At 49.9% G+C, this 11,826-nt stretch overlaps 1 long non-coding RNA gene across 1 annotated transcript; it reads right to left on the bottom strand.

The window, feature by feature from the left end:
* Positions 1–1,775: 1,775 nt before the first annotated feature.
* Positions 1,776–7,925, bottom strand: LOC117064361. Its single transcript, XR_004429400.1, has 2 exons — positions 7,488–7,925; positions 1,776–4,225 (listed from the first exon to the last, which is right to left on the bottom strand). It is a non-coding gene; the product is annotated as an uncharacterized LOC117064361 (long non-coding RNA).
* Between the last annotated feature and the right edge of the window lie 3,901 nt (positions 7,926–11,826).

Raw genomic sequence — 11,826 nt, forward strand, 5'->3', positions numbered from 1 at the left:
TGGTATTGTTGGGTCATGTGGTACAGCTATGTTTCACTTTTTAAGCAGTGACCAAACTGCTCTCCAAAGCAGCTGCAGCACTCCACAGGCCCACCGGCAGTGTACAAGAGTTCTAGGCCGGGTGTGGTGGCTCACGCCTGTAATCCCAGCACTTTGGGAGGCCAAGGTGGGCAGGTCACAAGGTTAGGAGATCAAGACCATCTTGCCTAACATAGTGAAACCCCGTCTCTAGTAAAAATACAAAAATTAGCCAGGCGTGGTGGCACGTACTTGTAGTCCCAGCTACTTGGGAGGCTGAGGCAGAAGAATTGCTTGAACCCAGGAGGTGGAGGTTACAGTGAGCTGACGTGCCACTGCACTCCAGCCTGTGCAGCAGAGTGAGGCTCCATCTCAAAAAAAAAAAAAAAAAAGAGGTCTAGTTTTTCCATATCTCGTCAACACTTGTTAATTGTCTTTCTTTTTTTTGATGCCCATTTCTCAAGGGTGGGAAATGGTATCTCACTATGGTTTGGATTTCCATTTCCCTGATGACTAATGATGTTGAGCATCTTTTCATTTGCTTTTGGGTTATTTGTATATTTTATTTGGAGAAATGTCTATTTATGTCCTTTGCCCATTTAAAACTTTTTTTTATTTTGTTATTTATTTTTGAGATGGAGTCTCGCTCTGTCGCCCAGGCTGGAGTGCAGTGGCGTGATCTCAGCTCACTGCAGCCTCCGCCTCCCGAGTTCAAGCGATTCTCCTGCCTCAGCCTCCTGAGGAGCTGGGATTACAGGTGCGTGCCACCATGCCTGGCTAATTTTAGTACTTTTAGTAGAGAGGAGGTTTCACCATGTTGGCTAGGATGGTCTCGAACTCCTGATCTCAAGTGATCTGCCCATCTCAGTCTCCCAAAGTGCTGAGATTACAGGTGGGAGCCACCGTGCCCGGCCCCTTTGCCCATTTTTAAATTGGGTTGTATTTTTACTGTTGAGTTGTAAGTGCTCTTTATATATTCCGGATACTAGACTGTTACTGGATATATGACATTAAGTCAACTTCTTAAATTATTTTAAGTATAATCCCCACACATCAACCCTATGAGGTAGGTATTTTATGATCCCTATTTTACAGATGATAAAGCTGAAATCCAGAAAAATGAGATGATTTGTCAGTTCATACTACTGCGTGGGTGGCAAGGCAGCACTGTTGTCCAGACTGTTCTGGCTCCAGCTCTTTTCCACGCGTGTCAGACACATGCTGCCTTTGCCCCCAGCATTCACTTCTCCTGTCTGTGCAGTGTCGTTCGTGATTCTGCGGTGGGAACTGTGCCTTAGGACATTCAGCTCCAGTCTGTCAGGTGAAGATACGTGGACTCCTGGGCTGTGGAAGTGGAGCCCACGCCAGCTGAGGCCATCGGTACATTCTGTCCGTGACCACAGGGGCTGGCTGGTGATGGCCATGTGCCTCCAACCAAGACAGCTGGGCCAGGGAAACACCGTTCTGACCTGGGCCACCTCCTGGGGAAGTGGAGCAGCTCTTGTGCTGCTGGGGTGACTGCCACGCTTGGGAATGGGGTTCCCAAGGAGGAAGCAAAGTTGGCCTTTGTCTTGGTGTCAGCATTTGGGGGTCAAATCACACCAAGCCTGACACAGGCACCCCTGGGCATTTTGGCTTTTGGGAGCCATTACATTCCCCTTTTGTGTTAGCCAGTTTTGGTTGGGTTTTCTGTCATTTGTAACCAAGCGAGTCCTCAGTGATACGCGTTACCACCAACAATACTCCATGTGGTCAAATCAGCTTTTTCAGTCGGTTTTTATTGAAATGGTTATATTAGCAAATTCTGCACATACAGGTGTACACTGTTGGCATATAGGTATATACCATACAATTTCACTACTTGATTATACTTACACCAACCATGCAGACCGAGGAGCTGTGCTGCCCAGAACGTTTCAAAGGGCTGATGAGATCTGATTGTCAAGAACCAGCTCACACTCTACTTGTAGGTGTTTGCGTTCCAGACAAGAAAACTCTCCCTACAGGGAGGCCCAAAACTGAGCTAATCACCAGTGTTGCTTCTTGAATATTGACTGTTCTTTCTGGCACAAGCTATCCAATGAATTAAATTAAAATTTTAATTAACATTCAAGTGCATAGTTTCCTTTTCATCCCTCAAGGTGGAATGTAAGTCATGTGCCACGTTTAGGTATATCCCAAGCCTCCCCACCCACATTACCTGTGTTATAGTTAGAAAAATAGTTTTGTACGCCATCTTCTGAGATGCTGTGCATAGTGAGCAGGAGCCTGGAGTAAGGTGGGCTCTTGGAATGACCCAAATATGAAAGGGGCAACTGTAATATTTTATGAGTATAAAAGCTACGGAGGGTCCAAAACAACTGAGACACATGTGGCCTTGGGCTTGCACCAGCTCCTTCTCCTGTCCAGGAACAGGATGCTTCCATCAGGTGAGAATGTTCTCCACACCTCAAATATCACTTCCTAGCTCGGAGCCTTTTCCTGTTTTTGTAATCACACTGGACAAGTTTTCTCTTTAGACAGAGTTATTGCCTCTCTGCAGTAGATCTGGCTCCAAGCCCCAGTCAGGAGATCCCCTCCTCCAGCTGGCTCAGCGAGCCAGGCCCAGGCTGTCTGAGGAACGCCTGGAGACAGCACCCTCTCTGCTTCTCTCCAGGATGGCACGTGTCGTCTCAGGCTGGGTACCCCGCAAAGGTGCCAGGACCTGAACCTGGGCCACACCTATTGGCCCAGTCCACAGAGCACAGCCAGCAACCCGCAGCCTTTCTGCTATAGGAGCGCTTACTCACCTGAAGGAAAAGAAATGGCCAGGACGTTATATTCTACCTAACCACCTCACCCCACTGTTTCTTTACAAACATCTTGGTTCAGTACCTCCCAGTCATTGCAGAAGTCCTTTAAATATCACAGAGTGTAAATATACTTGCACTTAATTGGAGATAAAGGGTGTTCCAAAGGCAAATTTGAATTCACTCTGTGTTGGGTTAAATTTGTAAACCCCAGCTCAGAACCACTATCTGTGACGCTCCGCAGATGTTGGTGGCTATAGAGAGGTGGCTACGGAAGGCGATGATCTGTGGATGCGTGGAGAACTGAGGAGGCCAAGTCAGCCTTGCCAGGCCACCATGTGCCGCTGGGAGCTGGGCAGCCTGAAAGGAGAGCAAAGAAGGGCCGGGAGCCCCCACCTCAACTGACAGGAGCCTGCTCACCACATGCCCCAAGTTCCCACAGGAGAATGCATGTGCGCTGGGCGGGGCACCACCCTTGGCTCGGGAGGGGACCTTGGCGGCGTCTGGCTACCAGCACTGCTTTCAGCGGTGGCTGGGCCACCGAGAGCGTTTGTGGTGTGTGCATAGGGAGGAGGAGTCAACAGGAGGAACTCCGCAGCCCAGGCAGAGGTCTGCGCGGGCCAGAAGCACTGAATACTTCTGAAAGCTTAAAACTTAAGTTGCAGGACGTTCAAAGTTTTTTTTTTTTTTTTTTCGCCATAAAGGATCTTCCTTCTTCCCCAAGTTAGAGTGAAGAAAACAGGAAAAAAATACCTTGAGCTTAGGGTGGAAAGGGAAGGAAAACCCAAGATGAGTCCAGGTGACGACCGGGTGGCCCCCAGAGGGTCTTTGTGGGACCACAGGAGCCAAGACTCAGGCATACGACCATCATACTTTCAGCAGCTGAGGCGGATGGAGCCTGCCCCTCCACGGTCACTGGAGGCTGTGGGGCCACAGCTGTGGAGAACGCAGGCGGCTGGAGACCCTCTCGGCCTCTCTTCTTCAAAGCTCAGTTTGTTGGGATCTTCCAGGACACCCACAAAAAAGAGGGTGAACCTTTAGCAATGTCCCAGAGGAGTTTCATGGCTACTGGGGGCCTCCTGACCCCCAACCCAGCTGCCTCAGCCAGGCCTCAGGAGGCCAGTGTGGCCTTGAACCTCGGAGCCCCCAGGAGACACAGGGGAGCCAGTCCCAGGCCTCACCAGGGAATGTTCCTCCTAGGTGCAGATTTGCTTTGCTTTGCTCTCCCTGTACTTGCCTCAGACAATAAGGAAAGGAATTCCAAGGAGCAGACACAGGCACCTTGTCCCCACCTGCCTTCTTCTGTTTTTTCTGATGCTACCATACTTCAAATCCGTGCAGGCCTTCTCCCAGTTCTTCTGCAAGGCTCATAGCCATAGCCCAGGGCACTGTGTGAAGATTACAATCAACAGCCTTTCCTAATGGGTTAAAAGGAGGGTGTGTCGAAGCTTTGGAATGCTTTACCAACAAGGCCAAAATACAAGCCCAAACTCCACGCCCTTCATAGGTAACAACTGCTCTAATCAGACCTGGGAGGGGAAGGCACTATTTTCAGCTGTGGGTATCGCCCTGCGATGAGCCCTTAATCATCTCCCCACACTCACTGACAATGTGAGCCAATGTTGACTTTAGTCACATTAAACTCTGCTTCTGGGTGACACTGAACACAGGAGAGGAAGTGAGAGCTAGTTGGACAGCCGTTCGTGAAGAAGGAAATCGTACTGAATCGCTTTTCTAAATCCGTTGGCTTCAGTAGCTCCTTCTGTCCACACTTTAAATGTCAGTGTCCCTAGGGCTTTATCCCAAGCCCCATCCTCATGTCACTGGGCGGTTCCAGCCCCACTCTGGCTTCCACCTCCATCTGAACTCAGGGACACCTCTCCTGACCAGCCCCCCTTGGGAGATTCTGCCTCCAGCGCGTGTCAGTGTGTGCACACCTGTGGGGGTGTGTTGGGGAGGGAGGAGGAAGGAGGAGATTTGGGTGCCATAGATATTGTGATTACATGGAGATACTTCAGCAGGACAAGATGGCATGTCCACTTAAAACACAGCTTCTGACCGGGCGTGGTGGCTCACGCCTGTAATCCCAGCACTCTGAGACGCTAAGGCGGGAGGGTCACTGGAGCCCAGGAGCTTGAGGCTAGCCAGGGCAACATGGAGAAGCTCCGTCTCTAAAAATTTTTTTTTTTAAATTAGCTGGGTGTGGTGGCATGCGCTTGTAGTCCCAGTTACTCGGGAGGCAGAGGTGGGAGAATCGCTTTAGCGCGGGAGGTCGAGGCTGCAGTAAGCCGAGATTACACCACTGCCCTCCAGCCTGGGCAACAGAGTGAGATCTTGTCTCTAAAAAAATTAAAAAACAGGCCGGTGCAGTGGCTTGCACCTGTAATTCCAGCCTCTGTGAGGCCGAGGCGGGCGGACCATTTGAGGTCAGGAGTTTGAGACCAGCCTGGCCAACATGGTGAAACCCCGTTTCTACTAAAAATACAAAAAATTAGCTGGGTGTGGTGGCGTGCACCTGTAAACCCAGCTACTCGGGAGGCTGAGGCAGGAGAATCACTTGAGCCTGGGAGACGGAGCTTGCAGTGAGCTGAGACTGCGCCACCGCACTCCAGTCTGGGAGACAGAGTGACACCCTGACTCTAAATAAATAAATAAATAAACACAGCTTCACAGGCATTCTGATGCAGGGGTCTGCACCCTGGCCACCTCACCCCCACTGCACCTCCACTGGGCACCAGGTTCGCACCTCCATGCCTCCTTCCAGAGCCCCTGCCAGCCCAGACCTGAAGTATCCCCACAGGACTCTCCCTGGGTCCCATCAACACCCACCCAGGCACCAAGCCTGGAAGCCCAGGTTTCTGCCTCAGTCTCCCTCTTCTTCCACTTGGTGTCAGAGCCTGGTGCGGGGTCTGTGAATGTCCCCCTCTGCCTTGGCCCTCAGGCAGGACTGGCATCCCAGGCCGGGGCCGTGCTGAGCCTCCCTGACCCCCAGTGCGGCTCCTTTTCTTTCCAGAGACAGGAGTCTAGTCCCCCTGACAAGCCTTCCCTGCCCAGAAAGTGCTGTCCTTGCCTCCTGGCCACTGTCCCTGCCTTCTCTTGACTGTTCGCTTGGGCCTCTCTATGGCTGCAATGCCTCTCCTTCACCTGTGCCCTGGAAGTCCCTCCTCATCCAGATTCACCCTCTTATCATTTGCTCTCACAGCCCAGTTGGTTGATAATGTGCCCATCGTCTAGAACAGCCAAAATTTTAATGGTCACGGATTCACCCCAACTTCAAGTATATGTGTTTGCACAGACCGAGAGCTTAATAAAAGTCTGCTGATGATATTAACTGTAGAACCCCACTCTTTTCCTTCTACACTCTACTTCTCTAAAATCAGTGTTTTTGTTTCCTGACATTTAAGAGCAGCAACCACTTGTCAAGGAACCACATTGCCACTTGCCAGCGGTTAATGTCAACCACTGACATTAACGTCACCTCCTTGTTTTCCTACAGCAGAGCCAATGCCTCAATAATAAAGGTTAACAGCAAGAGAACACTTTGATTTTTCTTCAGTTAAAACTAGCTTCAGCCAGGCGTGGGTGGCATGAGCCTGTGGTCCCAGCTACTGGGGAGACTGAGGTGAGAGGATCACTTGAGCCCAGGAGGTCAAGGCTGTAGCGAGCCATGATTGTGCCACTGCATTCCTGCCTGGGCGATGGAGTGAGATCCTGTCTCTGAAAAAATAAAAATATAAAAAAACCAATTTGATTTAGCATGTAGCTCAATGAATGGATTGGATGTGAGGGGAATAAAAACATGAGAAGAGCTTCTAAAGCCGATAGAAAATGTCAAGTTTGTAAAATTCAGTAATCTCATTTTAAAAAATACTTTTCCAAATATCATCAGACTCACTGGCAGCTGGGGCTGCTGCCGCATCAGGGAGGCTGGCAGGTGCCAGACCAGTGCTCAAGACAGTGCCTTGTGCATATGCCTCTCAGCCAGGCCTGAGGACCACCAGGGGAGCTGGGAGATGGGGCCTATCTGCAAAAGCAAGGCTCATCAGGATTGTGAGTTTTTAGCTGGGGGCAGAGCTTGTCTTCCCAAGAGGAGGGCAGAGGCAGGCAGCCCCGGGCAGACATGCTCACCACCATAACTGGCTGCTGAGCTCCACCTCCGGCGCTGGAAGCCCTGGCTGTCTGGCCTCCCTTCCCCCTGGAATAACAGGAAAGGAGGGCTACTATGGGCAGTTCCTCCCTTAGGATGTTAAAAGTCACCAAAGCTTGGCCAGGCGCGGTGGCTCACGCCTGTAATCCCAGCACTTTGGGAGGCCGAGGTGGGTGGATCACGAGGTCAGGAGATCGAGACCATCCTGGCTAACACGGTGAAACCCCGTCTCTACTAAAAACACAAAAAATTAGCCGGGCGTGGTGGCGGGCGCCTGTGGTCTCAGCTACTCAGGAAGCTGAGGAAGGAGAATGGCATGAACCCGGGAGGCGGAGCTTGCAGTGAGCTGAGATCGCGCCACTGCACTCCAGGCTGGGAGACAGAGCGAGACTCCATCTCAAAAAAAAAAAAAAAAATCACCAAAGCTTAAGCATTTGCATTTCAATAGTCACAACCAACTCCCCGAGGATGCTGATGGCTGCCCTGGCCCTAGACTTGCTCATCCTGCCATACATGCCCATGGTTCTGCTCACCTGGCACAGGCCCAGCTCACAGCAGTCCACTGGAGGCAGGCGGGTGGGTGTGTGGTGTAAATAGCTGACTCCTCAGCCTCTTCCTTACTTCAAATAGTTCCCCCCTCAACAATGACTGAGGTTATCACACATTTCCTAATAACCACTGCTGGTGGAAGACTTGCGAGAACTGAGACACTCACTCTCGGCGCCCCATCACACCCGCAACAGGCAGAACACTGCCCCCCAAGTGCCTCAGGGCAGCACTGCCCATGTGGCGATGTGTGACCTCACAATGCTCACCGGACAAGCAGCCCCGACCACTTCCTGCCAGGGTCCCGACTTAGCAGGGATTTCCCCCAGCATAGCAGCTAGTAAAGAGGCTATTTGGGATTAAAAAAAAAAATGCCATTCTTGGCTGGGCATGGTGACTTACAACTGGAATCCCGGAACTTTGGGAGGCCGAGGTGGCGGTGGATTGCTTGACCCCAGGAATTCAAGACCAGCCTGGGCAACATGGCGAAGTCTCACATCTCTACAGAAAATACAAAAATTAGCTGGCTGCGGTGGCGCGTGCCTGTGGTCCCAGCTACTCGGTGGGCTGAGGTGGGAGGATCACTTGAGCCCAGGAGGTGGAGGCTTCAGTGAGCTGAAGTTGCATCACTGTACTCCAGCCTGGGGGACAGAGCGAGAGACCCTGTCACAAAACAAAAACAAAAATAAAAATAAAAACCTGGAAACCAAAAGCCAAATTTTCCTCTTTATTCCTGAAGAGCATGACCTTAATGAGAAGTTAGTGTCCCTCCTGACAAAGACAGGCCGTTCTGTAGCTGAGCCAGAGAGTGACCCCGATTTTCCAGAAAAGGGTGTCAGGCTAGGATCCACAGCACGGTTCTGAGGATGCTCCCCTGCAAGGAATGCCTCCTTGGTGATTCTACAGTGAGTGTGCCCCAGATTTCCCAGAAATTCACATGTTATATTAATAGACAGATTCTAGGGGCCTGAAATTTTTATTTCTTCTCAAGTAATTTCATACCTTTTCAGTAAAGAAACTGTCTTGAGTGGAATTTAATGTATACACCTTGGTAGGACCTCAAATCAGGAGAAAATGCTACATTGGGGTCTGAGTTTTGGTTTGGGAAAACAAGGAGGTGGTACAGACATGGCAACAATCAGAACTGAGCTCTCCTATCTTTCAGGTGGGCCAAACACATATAAATGCAGGCGCGTGTCTGGAACCTCCAGCAAATGGGTTCTAGCCTCCTGTGGACTCATCCTCTCTCTGAGAGCCCAATGGGGAATCCTGTTTTTCTGAACAATGCTATATTGAAGTTGCTCATTGAAAATATTTTTATAGTACAAAGACTATCATAAAGAAAAAAACAAAACAACCCAAAGCCCTTGGTAAAAGGTAAAACACAAAAGCTCCTAAGACCTTTAAAATCTGCATCATTCTAGTCTCAAACGAGCGAAAATGAAATGCCACTGCTCGCTCTCTGACAATGCTCCTGAAGGCTGTCCCCATCCGGGGCTCTGCAGGTTTCTTTCAGGCACACCTGTGTCTGAGGCATGTTATTGACACGTCACGAGAAAAGACACTTTGGGAGAAGCTGCACGTGGAAAAATGGCAAGTGTTCACTTCAAATTTATGTTCCACAGTCAGTGAGAACAGGGTGGGGGATTCACGCATCTGCTTGGTTTGCTGTCAAATCTGACCCTAGGCATGTGCAGACTGAGGTTCCTCTTCTCACAGCCAGAGTCTGTGCGCCTCACGCCCCCACGCAGCTCATACCAGTGAGGACAGGCAGACTCAACTCAGGTGTGTCCTTTTGCAAAGAGGGTGTGCAGATTCGTTTTATAAATTTGTCCATGGTGGTTCTGTACTGGGAATACTCGCAAGAGGCAATTTTCTCATCATGTTAATTCGATGTCGTCCCAGGTGTGTGGGAAGATCCTGCATGTCCCTGATGGCTGGGATGCTGGCCTGGGATGCTGGCTGCTGCACCCTGTCCTGTAAGCCTGGCAGCTGGTGCTCCTGTCCCTTTTTCATGCTATGCTGGGACTCGTGGAGGGGATTGGGCTGCACAGTGGACACTGAAGGTGGGAGCTTATCTGGCATCTGCAGCAAGAAGAGGGTTTGGTCTTCCCAATGAGACATTTCAGATCATTCTGTTTTTCACAACTGCTGGCCATCCCCCCTGAAATCACTGTGCCCAGACACACTGCTGGGCTGGGCTCCCGGGTGCCACCTCCCTATACACACACTCCCTATACTCAGGGGTGGCCGAGTAGAAATGTCCACAGGCTGCAGGATGGAAGAGCCTTCAGTGTTTTCGTGCTGACATAAACACTTGTCACTTTACGTCATGCTTAACATGGAGGCTGGAAAATGGCAATGCAGATGGCTGCCTGGCCCCGCACACAGACCCGGCCCCACGGCCTGCGTCTCCCACAGCCCTGCCCTGGCAGGAAGTGGGTGGTCAGTCTCAGAGGAGATACAAAGGCAAGGCCTTCTTTCAACCCCCTTTAGAAAAGACCCTTCAGCAGGAAGTAGAACAAGCGAGAGGGGAGCATCCAGAGCCAGTCAGGGAGCAGCACCTGCACGCCACACGGGTAGGAAGCTTCTCCCACAGGGAGGTATGCATCGTAAGCAGGGACCACAAAAGGATGTTAAAAACCCCAGCTTCCCTGGCACAGAACAGCATGTGAGTATTCAGAGATGCGTCTCCAATGCAACGTTAATCCTGGGCCCAGCCTCTTCTCTGCAAACAGCCAGGCTTGCTGGGCGCCCACCTTCAATGATCAGCTTGGGCGGGTTTTCGATACCACAAGGCTCACCTGGGCAATACTACTGTCCTCAATGCCTCACCTTGGGGTACTCTGCAAATTAACCCTGAACCCCAACCTGTGCTTGGAAAGTGCTGCCATTCTTCCAAAACGGATGCTGACAGGAGAATACAAAATAAGAAAGGTGATCAGAAACCAAATCACAAAAGCAGTGACCCCAAGAGCCCGTGTTTAAAATTCAGGTTTTGTTCTCATCATACATGTCCAAAGAAGGTTCGATTGTGGAGAACTCGCTTTCATACACCAGACTCCGAGGGGACAAGGAGTTGCGATGAAAAAAGTGACCACCTGGAAAAGGAAGAAGAAAAAGAGACTTAATAGGTCACCAGGCCTATGTTTCTCACACGGCTTGGAGGAAACAATGCAGGTTATCTTTGAAGCATGACATTTTCTTAACTGTCCTTCATGTGGGGCTCTCATTAGAGAAATACAAAGAGTGCGGGCATCCTTCAATTCAAACTTTAAGCATCTAAGTTCCAATCTTCGGATCCCCAAGAGACTAACTACTGGAGCTGCGCAAAGCAAAAGCTGCCTGGTGCTCTTAAAAGGTTCCACTTAGAAATGTGAAGACTTTTTCCTGGGCACACCATCTTATGGAGGACTGCCCCCAGCCCTCTCATCTGAGCACCTGTTCCGGTTTGGTCCTGGGGATGGGCATGGAGCCCCCTCATCAGCTGGGCAGACTTGGGGTGTGACTTGGAGGCTCTGATTTTATATATATGTATTTTGAGACGGAGTTTTGCTCTTGTCGCCCAGGCTGGAGTGCAGTAGTGTGATCTCGGCTCACTGCAACCTAATATGCCTATGTTGATCCTTCTGAATTTTTTCAGTCTTAGATTTTATCTACTGAATTCCCACTGTGGAAGATGAGGATTTTCTTCTAACCGCCCCCCTCCCCCCGCTCCACCACTGCACAAACTTTCCATTGCCCCAATATAATTATATTTTGATTTTAAAATTCCATATTTATGTTATTTGACTATTTGTGCTACTCAAAGTTAAGCCATGCTTACATTTCCTTTTCTATAAAACTGTTTTTAAGCTTTACTGGGGTATAACTGACATATAAGGAAAAGCACATGTTTAAAGGACATAATCTGGTGAGCTCTGACAGCTGTATACGCCAGTGACACTGACACCAGAATCAAGATAACGAACATATCCACCACCCCAAAGTTTCCTGGTGCCTCTCAATCCCTTCCCTGTCTTTCTACCCTACTCCTATTGCCAGGGAAACATAGATTAGTTTGCATCTTTCTAGAATTTTATGTAAGTGGAATCGTATAGTATAAACTGGCTCTTACAAATAAAGTTGCTATGAACATCTGTGTACATACATTGTGTGAACATATGCTTTCATATCTCCTAGACTTGTAAATACTCAGAAGTGAAATGACTGTAAAAAAATGAACTTTTTCAGAAACTGCCAGGCTGTTCTAAGATGGTCCTGGCCGGGTGTGGTGGCTCACACCTGTAATCCCAGCACTTTGGGAGGCCAAGGTGGGTGGATCAT

Source organism: Trachypithecus francoisi, unplaced genomic scaffold, assembly GCF_009764315.1.
Source record: "Trachypithecus francoisi isolate TF-2019V2 unplaced genomic scaffold, Tfra_2.0 Lachesis_group2, whole genome shotgun sequence".
Lineage (NCBI taxonomy): Eukaryota > Metazoa > Chordata > Mammalia > Primates > Cercopithecidae > Trachypithecus > Trachypithecus francoisi.